Consider the following 8883-nt stretch of genomic DNA (forward strand, 5'->3'; position numbering starts at 1 on the left):
CATGGCTGGGTGTGTCCCATGGCTGGGTGTGTCCCATGGCTGGGTGTGTCCCATAGCTGGCTCAGGAGGTGGGTGACAGCTCAGGAGGTGGGTGACAGAGCAAGGCTGGGACACAACACTGTTTTTTCAGCCTTTCCAAGCTTTTAACTTTGTTTCTTTGCATATCCAGAGTGAATCTACTGGAGAGTGTCCAGAGATTGGAATGGAGCTGGGAAGAAATGAATAGAAAGAAATGAAGAAATAGTATAGATTAGGATTCAGTGCACTTACCACCGCATTGATAATGGAATATGCATAGAATCCTTTCACTCAATTCCCAGGAAAGTATCTGCAGAATTTGAGTCCAAACTCTGGGGAGAAGTCCTGCACATTTCCAGGGTGTGTGTAGGAGGATTCTGCCTCTGGGAAAGTTTGTGTAGCTTTTATAGTTTCTAAAGTGAAGTGTCTGTCAGTCAGGAATTCCAGTTTATCTCCCCACGTCTTGTTCTCAAGGCGAGTTGTTTATTGCCAGCTGGGAGTTCCACCCCTGGTGCCAGAGAGAGAGAGAGAGAGAACTTGCTAGCCAGAGACAACTCACTGGTCAGACAAGCTGGCCTGGGTTATCTCATCAATTCATGTGAGAGGGGAGAATGTCTGGAGCTATTGCACCAGCTGATGGACAGAGCAGGTCAGCTCTTCTGTGCTAGGGGGAAGTCCTGCCACAAATGGTTGGACCTGGTGGGCTGAGAAGGCTTTTCCAGCCCCAGTGACTCTGTGATTCTGTGTTTTGCTCCCAGCAGCTGCAGGCAGAAGATCCTCTTGTCTCAAAGGCTCCAGCAGCAGAAATGCCAGTTCCTAGCCAGGATAGTGGAGGGAGACCCTGATGGAGCAAATTACCCAATATTTACTACTTCCAGTTAAAATGTGCCTCAGAAGTTAAGGTGTCTGTGCCATGAGCAATGCTGGCCATGAGCTCAGCTCCCCTGAACCAACCTGGGTGTCATTCAGGTGCTATTTGGGCCTTTTCCTTACACCTTAACATGGCACAGGCTGCCCAAAGAGGCTGTGAACTCCCCATTCCTGGGAGTGTCCAAGGCTGGGCTGCATGGGCAACCTGAGCACCCTGGGCTAGTGGAAGGTGCCCCTGCCCATGGCAGAGAGGTGCAAGGAGATGGCCTTTAGGTCTCTCCCAATCCAAACCTTCTGTAATTCTGTGACTCTATGATTCCACAGCTCCTGCAAGTCAGGAATGATGTGATGTATTGCATCAAGACATGTCAGCACCCAGCCAGTCAGGATCCCACTCCCCATCCTTCTTCTTGGAGATAGCTGGATTGGAGAAGTCTGGCTCCTGGATCTCCATCCCATCTGTGTTATGTGTGCTGCTGTCCTTCTGGGGAGCTCAGTGCTGTGTGAGGGAGGGCAGCCTGAGCCCTGAGCCTGTTTCTCTGTGTGCTGCCCCTGTGTCACCTGTCACAGTGCACTGCCACTGTGCCCAAACCCTCAGCATTCTCTGCTCTCTGTCCACCCACTTCTCTTTCACCATGGCTCAGCCAAACTAGTGAAAAAACCAACCCAACAAAACAGTTTCTGACTTAAGTCAGGAAAACCATAGGTTTATGTGCTTAAATTTAACAGAGAAATAGGATTATCAGAGAAATCTGAAACAGCTTTATGTGCCTTTAGATTCAAATAAAATAATGGAGAAGTGAATCTGAGACTTGATCAATAAAGTGTAAAAGGGCAGGAATGTAATTAATGGCAATCAGTGCTTGTTTAGGCATTCAGCTTCCGTGGAGTCATGGAATTTCATTTTCTGATGGCTCCACATGGGGTGATAAAGTTACCCCAAGCCTGAAAAAAGTTACCCCAAGGCTCGATGCAACCTGAGTACTTTTCATATTCACAACATTGTGATACAGAGCTCATTATGTCACACAAACAAACTAATAAATAATAAGTAAAGCAGCTGCTGATGGACTTTGGCCAACTGCAAAATCTCAGTCCAATATACCTCTCCTTTTCCTGGAGAAGCTCTGCAGGGATTGGCCAGATGCTGGGTCTGATGTTATGTGATTGGTATCGGTTGTGTAGAAACAAGAATAAAATCATTGCTAATGATGTTTTTAGCTGATGCAGAGACACTAATTTAATCGAGGTGAGTGCAGTTACCCCCAGGAGGGCAGCAAGGGCTGCAGCAGCTCAGGGGCTCAGCCCCAGTGAGGGGGGCTGGGGAAGCTTGGGGGTCTGAGGGAATGAGCATTTTGGTGGGGGCACCTGGCTGATGCTTGGCCCTTGGTGTGTCACTGCAGCCAGGGAGGGGTTGTGGTGGGCAGCACAGTGTCCCTTGGCTTGTTCCCAAATGCTTCACCCAGTCCCCAGCACAGTAGCTCTGGATGTGGACAGGGGCACCAGTAGGGCTGGAGTTCTGATGACTCTGGGGAGGTCCTGCTCCTTCCCAGCATGTGCCAGCACTGCCCAGTCCCCGTGGGACACCTCTGCCACTGCCCCAGGAGTGATGGGGCTGAGATGAGGGCAGGGAGATCAGGAGGAACTGGCACCTGGATCCAACTTTGCTCGGCAGCTACAAGAGCTGAGGGCTGCTTCCCTGTCCCTTTGAACAGAAATGAAAGCAAAGCACCTTGCAGGTATTTTTGGGGGTTCTGAAGAGGCAAAGGTGAGTGGTGACAGCAGTTCTTTGTTGTGAAAAATGAGCCTTTGGTCCCAGGAACTACTGGAAATCAAGACAGGCTCCTTGAGTGTCTGCTGAGGGGATGGGAAGCCATCAGGTGACCTCAGGTGAGCCGTGGTGCTGCCTTGACCTGAGCAATGTGGCCTCCCCTGGGCTGGGGTGGGAAGTGGGGAGCTTTCTGATGAGAACTATTTTAGTGTTTATGGCATCAAATACCCTCCTGCCCCAAACTCTTCTGCTTGTCTGGTGAGTCAAGAAGAGCAAAAGCCTGTTTAGAATCATGGACATCTTTGGAATGTGAGCAGCATCTGGAGAGTTCCCTCTGCTAGAGCAATGGAGGAGTCTGAAACATCTGCCTGGAATCCCAGCTCTCTCTGGACAATGTAAATTACCAGATGCAATGGAAACAAAGTGTGAATCTGTTTCTTCAGTCAAGACTTACATTTTGAAATGGGATGGGGATGGAGGGAGGCAAACTGAGCTGGGGAGAAGAGGAAAACCGTCTCTCCCTGTTAAGGTGAGAGGGAGGATGCACTGGTACCACCTTTAGTGCCTCCACATGTCCCTGGAGGGGCAGGGGGGCTGGCCTGGGCTTGCACAGAGCTGTCTGACTTACAGCCCCAGAGCAGGAACTGGAGCAGGTTTCCTGGGGAGCTCGTGTGCTCCATCCTTGGAGATTGTTGAGACTCAAGCCCTTGGCTGACACTGACTGTGCAGGCAAGGGGACCTGAGACATCCCTGGTCCTGTGCAGCCAGGATTGCCCCAGAGTTCTGTGCCTGTGAGTCACTGTTATGGGTTAGGTGGTGTCCTGTGTGTTCAAGACCTGTAACACTAAGGTTTTGTTCTTTTTTAGTCACTGGATGCATTGTAGGAAGTGCAAGGAAGAGGCTGTAATGGCAGCTGGCAATGGCATTGCCCCATCTCACATCACTGATGTCCTGGTGGACATCCTTGGCAAGGGGGAGTCTCACCTCTGGGCCATCAATCCCTTCCAGAGGTCAGCAATTTGTGGCTGTTATACAGCAGTTTGTGTTAGGGGTTGCTCCCATGCAGCCTCTCTAGGGCTGGGGGTACCCAGGGGATGCTTCCCAGAATGGTTTGGGTTGGAGAGGACCTTAAATCCCATCCAGTGCCACCCCAGCCATGGCAGGGACACCTTCCACTGTCCCAGGCTGCTCCAAGCCCCAATGTCCAACCTGGCCTTGGACACTGCCAGGGATCCAGGGGCAGCCACAGCTTCTCTGGGAATTCCATCCCAGGGCCTCCCCACCCTGCCAGGGAACAATTCCTAATTCCCAATATCCCATCCAGCCCTGCCCTCTGGCAGTGGGAAGCCATTCCCTGTGTCCTGTCCCTCCAGCCCTTGTCCCCAGTCCCTCTCCAGCTCTGGTTTGGGATCAGTGTTTGAAAAGACAGCAAAAAAGTGTGGGGAGGAGGAAGACAGAACAGACACTATTCCACCACTGGAGAAAACACTTGTTCTCTACAGGATACAAAACATTAACTTTTAAAGAGCTGTAGAGGCATCTTCATTGTGGAAGTCTCAGGAGAAAACATCTGATACTGAGGATCATTAAATGTCCTTGAGAAGGATGAATTGAAATGAAGGGAAAACAAAGCCAGACATATTCTGATTAGAAATAAAAGCCTTATTTTAAATAATGAGAATAATTAACTGCTGTGAGAGGCTCATGAGAACAGCAGTAGATTTCCTAGCAATTACTATGCCTATTTCTCCATGTCTGTGTGGAGTGGGGAAGTTTTTGAGTACAAAGTTGTTTTCTCAGTGAGATCTTTGGAGGACTGGGAAGCTGTCCTGTTCTCACACCTGGTTTGGCTCCCAACTCCATTTCTGTGCACGTTTGCAGTGTGATAATCTGTGGTATTTCTGAGCTGTCCCTGTCCATCCTCCTTGGAGGGGCTCTTCTAAGCAAGGATAAGTCTTGGAATCACAGAATCTCCTGAGCTGGAAGGAATCCACCAGCATCACCAAAGCCCAAGGAACATCAAAGTCTAAGTCATCAATGTCTCTAATATCCTCCTGGCCTGCTTGAGCCCTCTTTATTGACCTTCCAGCAGACACCAGTATCAATTTTGATCTGTTTTTCCCCTAAATCTTCTCCTTTTCACACAGGATTCTGGGACCTACAGGTGAACATCATCCAGCATTGAAGTTTTATGGCTACAACACTTGTTTGTAGCAGCTCAGGTCCCCAGAATGGGGTGTAGGTACATGTGGACAACAGTGATCACTCTCTTATGGGCAAATCTGCATTGAACCAAAATAGCAGAGTCTGAAGGGACTCCATAGCTTTTCAAGACCACCCAGAAGAAGAATTCATGCCTGTTTTCCATACACCTTCCTCTGAGCATCACCAGCTATGGTTCTTCCATGAGGGAATAGAAAACCAATCCCAGGCACACTGACAAGAACTATCATAGAGAGAATTCCATGTGGGCTTTGAGATACACTCGTTAGGTGGAATTATTTTAGCTTGAAGTGAGTTGACATTTGTTGACATGTGGGTGCAGTGGATTCCAGGAGACAATGCCCAATGCTGACATGAGACATTGGGAAACAACTCATTTGCTTTCTCAGTGAGAAATTCCTCCCTGAATCATGGAATCATGGAATGGTTTGGGTTGGGAGGGACCATAAATCCCATCCAGTGCCACCCCAGCCATGGCAGGGACACCTTCCACTGTCCCAGGCTGCTCCAACCCCAATGTCCAACCTGGCCTTGGACACTGCCAGGGATCCAGGGGCAGCCACAGCTTCTCTGGGAATTCCATCCCAGGGCCTCCCCACCCTGCCAGGGAAGGATTCCTTCCCAGTCTTCCATCTAAATCTCCTTTCTTTCAGTTTCAAACTGTTTCTCCTTCTGCCATCCCACCATTTCTCAGTGAGCTGCAGCCAGCAGTCCAGCCAGCAGTGATGGGAGGGTGGTGGTGTCACTGTCACTGCCACTGCTGTCCCCAGCAGCAACAGGGTTGTTGGTGGCAGTGAGGAGGACACAGGATCAGTTGTGGAGACAGGGAGCAACCTGGCATGTGTGCACCACGCTGGGTGTGCCTGGCAGTGAGTTCTGCCCCAGCAGACAAGTGCAGAGCAGCTCTTTGGGGCTGCAGACTTGCTGGGGATGTGGAAGTGTTGGCTCCTGGCACACTCAGGGCATGGACACCACCCAGACCCTTTGGGAGTTGTCTGAGCCACAAGTCACAGATCTGAGCCAGGCTCTCTGTGAGGAGAGATTCCTTCAGGAGATTTCTGATGGAAAAAAAACCTTTGTAACTTAGAAAATTGATGTCAGCATCAAATATCCTGAAAGCTGTGAGTGAAGGCTAAACAAACGGAGTGGTTTGGCTCTGCACCTGGGTTTTCCTCCTCCCTCTATGAACATTGGTTTGTGGATTTTGCAGATGAGATTGAGCAGCGACCTGGGGATTGCGAAGACTTCTTTCCATGCATCACACAAACAAAAAATGAACCAGGGGATGCTGAGACACATTTGCCTCCTTTTGGTTTTGTTTTGAAACAAACACAGTTTTTCTCAGCTGGGTAAATATTTGTTCTGCTGACGGTGCTGGAGTGTGTCTGCTCTGAGAACAGGGAATTGCATGTGGATATTGCCAAAATATGCCAATGCTGGAGCCAATGAGAGGAGAGGGGTGAGCCCAGGTGTGGGGGTGCAGGGCTGGCAGCAGAGCCCCAGAAGGACCCAAAAGCTGGCTGGGGTGTGAAGTTCCAGGGTGTTTCACATCCCTGAAGCAAACTTGGCAGGATGGGGTGTTCACTGCACCAGGAGAGAAGGGTCCCTGCAGAAAGGGAGCATCCCTGGGGGCTTTGCAGGGGGCATGGCCATGGCAGATTGCAAGTGGCTGGGTGAGGTTGATGCCAAAAAGACTTTTGCTTCTTATACATTTTTCCTATATTCACAGCTCTGTAAACTACTATTATATAGTTATATCTCCTGAACTAGCTCTAGCACGTTTCCTACCCTTTCTCTTAGACTTCAGAACAGTAAGCTGACCTTGTAAACACATTCCTGCAGCATTGTATAGCCTTATTGTCAGGAAGAGGACTTACAAGAAGAACATTTTATTTTCCAACCAGAATCAGAGAAATCATAACAAAAAGTGGGGCAAAGAAGCCCTTGGACCTACTCCAAGGGGTTGACCCAGGGGTGGGTTACTGGGCAACTGAATCTCCTGTTGGACATACCTCTTAGATATCCTAATTAATCAACCTCATAAAACTGTGGAAATTGGGTGCCAGCTGTGCCTCATCACCACTGGGACACCTGGAAACCTCCAAATAAAGGTCCACTTTCCACTTTACTATTCTAACAATGTTGCAAGGGGTCCTTTTTTTTGTTTGTTTGGTTTGGTTTGGTTTGGTTTTGTTTTTTGGGGTTTTTTTTTCCCCCTCTTTTGATTACAGGCAGCAAGGTGGTTGTCTCAAGTGGAAATGGCTCTGGAGCCCCATGAGCCTGCACTTGCCATGCAGTGGTTCTCCTCTGCCCCCCAGGTGAGGTTGCCTGGGAACCAACCTGCAAGTTGAAGGCTGGACATTTCCATCTGCTCCTTTGTACAATGGCTGAGCTTCAGTGTCCACCACGTTCCCTGGCACTGGCTCCTTCCCTGGCATGAGGAGCAGCCCTGGACAATTCCAGGCACACTTTTCAAGCCTGGCCAGGACAGCAGATATCATCTGCCCAGTGTTCCCCTGGAGAACACAAAATGTTTGCTGATATCACTGCAGCAGTGAACCTGCAGCTCTCTGGGCCCTGAGTGCAACAGAGCCAGGCATCACCTCATATTTGCGATTTCTTTGGTTTAGCAGTCCAAATGGAAAGTGACTTTTTACAAGGGCAGAGAGTCATAGGACAAAGGGAATGTCTACACCAAAAGAGGTTAGATGATGGGAGCAAATCCTTCCCTGGGAGGGTGGGGAGGCCCTGGGATGGAATTCCCAGAGAAGCTGTGGCTGCCCCTGGATCCCTGGCAGTGTCCAAGGCCAGGCTGGACACTGGGGCTTGGAGCAGCCTGGGACAGTGGAAGGTGTCCCTGCCATGGCTGGGGGTTGGAATGAGATGAGCTCCAAGGTCCCTTCCAGCCCAACCCACTCCATGATTCCATGATTCCTGTAATACCTGCAATCCTAACCAAGGCTCAGCAGGGTGGTACTCCTGCCTCGGGGGTTTGGGGGTGTTGGATGCTGAGCACCACCACTGCTCCAGTGGAATTATTAGTTTTATTATGGTCAAAATCTTCCTGTGTTTCTCCACTGGGGTGACACCCCCACTGTGGGTGGTTGGAGTTTCACCAGTGCTGGATCACCCAACCTGCAGCAAACCCTTCCTGCAGATGGATGGGTTCCAGCAGAAAACACGGTGAGATTCCTGGGGCTTGGAGGGAGGGCTGGTTGCCCACTGACCCAGGGGCAGGGGCCAGGCATTGGCAGAACCATATCACAGAACAGTTTGGGTTCGGAGGCACCCTAAAGGTCATCCTGTTTCATCCCCCTGCCGTGGGCAGGGATGCCACCCTGCTCCCATCCATCCACGGGGGGATCCTCAGCCCCGAACTCTTCCTCCCATCCCCCGGAGCAGCCCAGCCCACAGATCGCCTCTCGCATTCCCAAATTCCTTTTATCGAATTAATCACCAAGAGTGATCTGCATAACAATAATTACTCAAATCAGGGGTTGCTATTTATAGAGCTGCGCTCAGTTATTTGCAGAAGCGATCGCACCCCCTGCACTCCCGGCCGCTCGGCACTTCCCATGCCAGAACGGGTTGTTTTGGGAAAACTGCCTGTTTTCCCAAAGTTTGGTTGTGTCTCGCCAAAACTTGGGGGCTCTTCCCGTCAGCGCAGTGGTGTCCCGAGGACAGGAGGTGTGACTGTGCCCTCGGTGGGTTGGGTGACACGGAGGCGCCAGGGACCCGCAGCGCACCTGCAGCAGGAGCCACCGTGCCGTGTGCGGAGCCAGGGGGGCTGAGGGAAGGGGGAGCAGCACCCCAGGGCAGCCGGAGCTGCCGAGCGGGGCCAGGAGCCTCCCGAGCCGCTGGCATCCCACCGAGGTACGAATGCTCCACCGCCGCGCTCCGGAGCTGCAGCGACAGGGAACTCCTTCCTCCCCAGCCCAGGGAGCTGCTCAGCTGTTTGTCCCGCAGGTTTGGGCCAGAGGGATCTCTGGGGCGCTGAGAGG

The sequence above is a fragment of the Lichenostomus cassidix genome, chromosome 1, assembly GCF_008360975.1.
Source record: "Lichenostomus cassidix isolate B80296 chromosome 1, HeHo_3.0, whole genome shotgun sequence".
Taxonomy (NCBI): Eukaryota; Metazoa; Chordata; class Aves; order Passeriformes; family Meliphagidae; genus Lichenostomus; species Lichenostomus cassidix.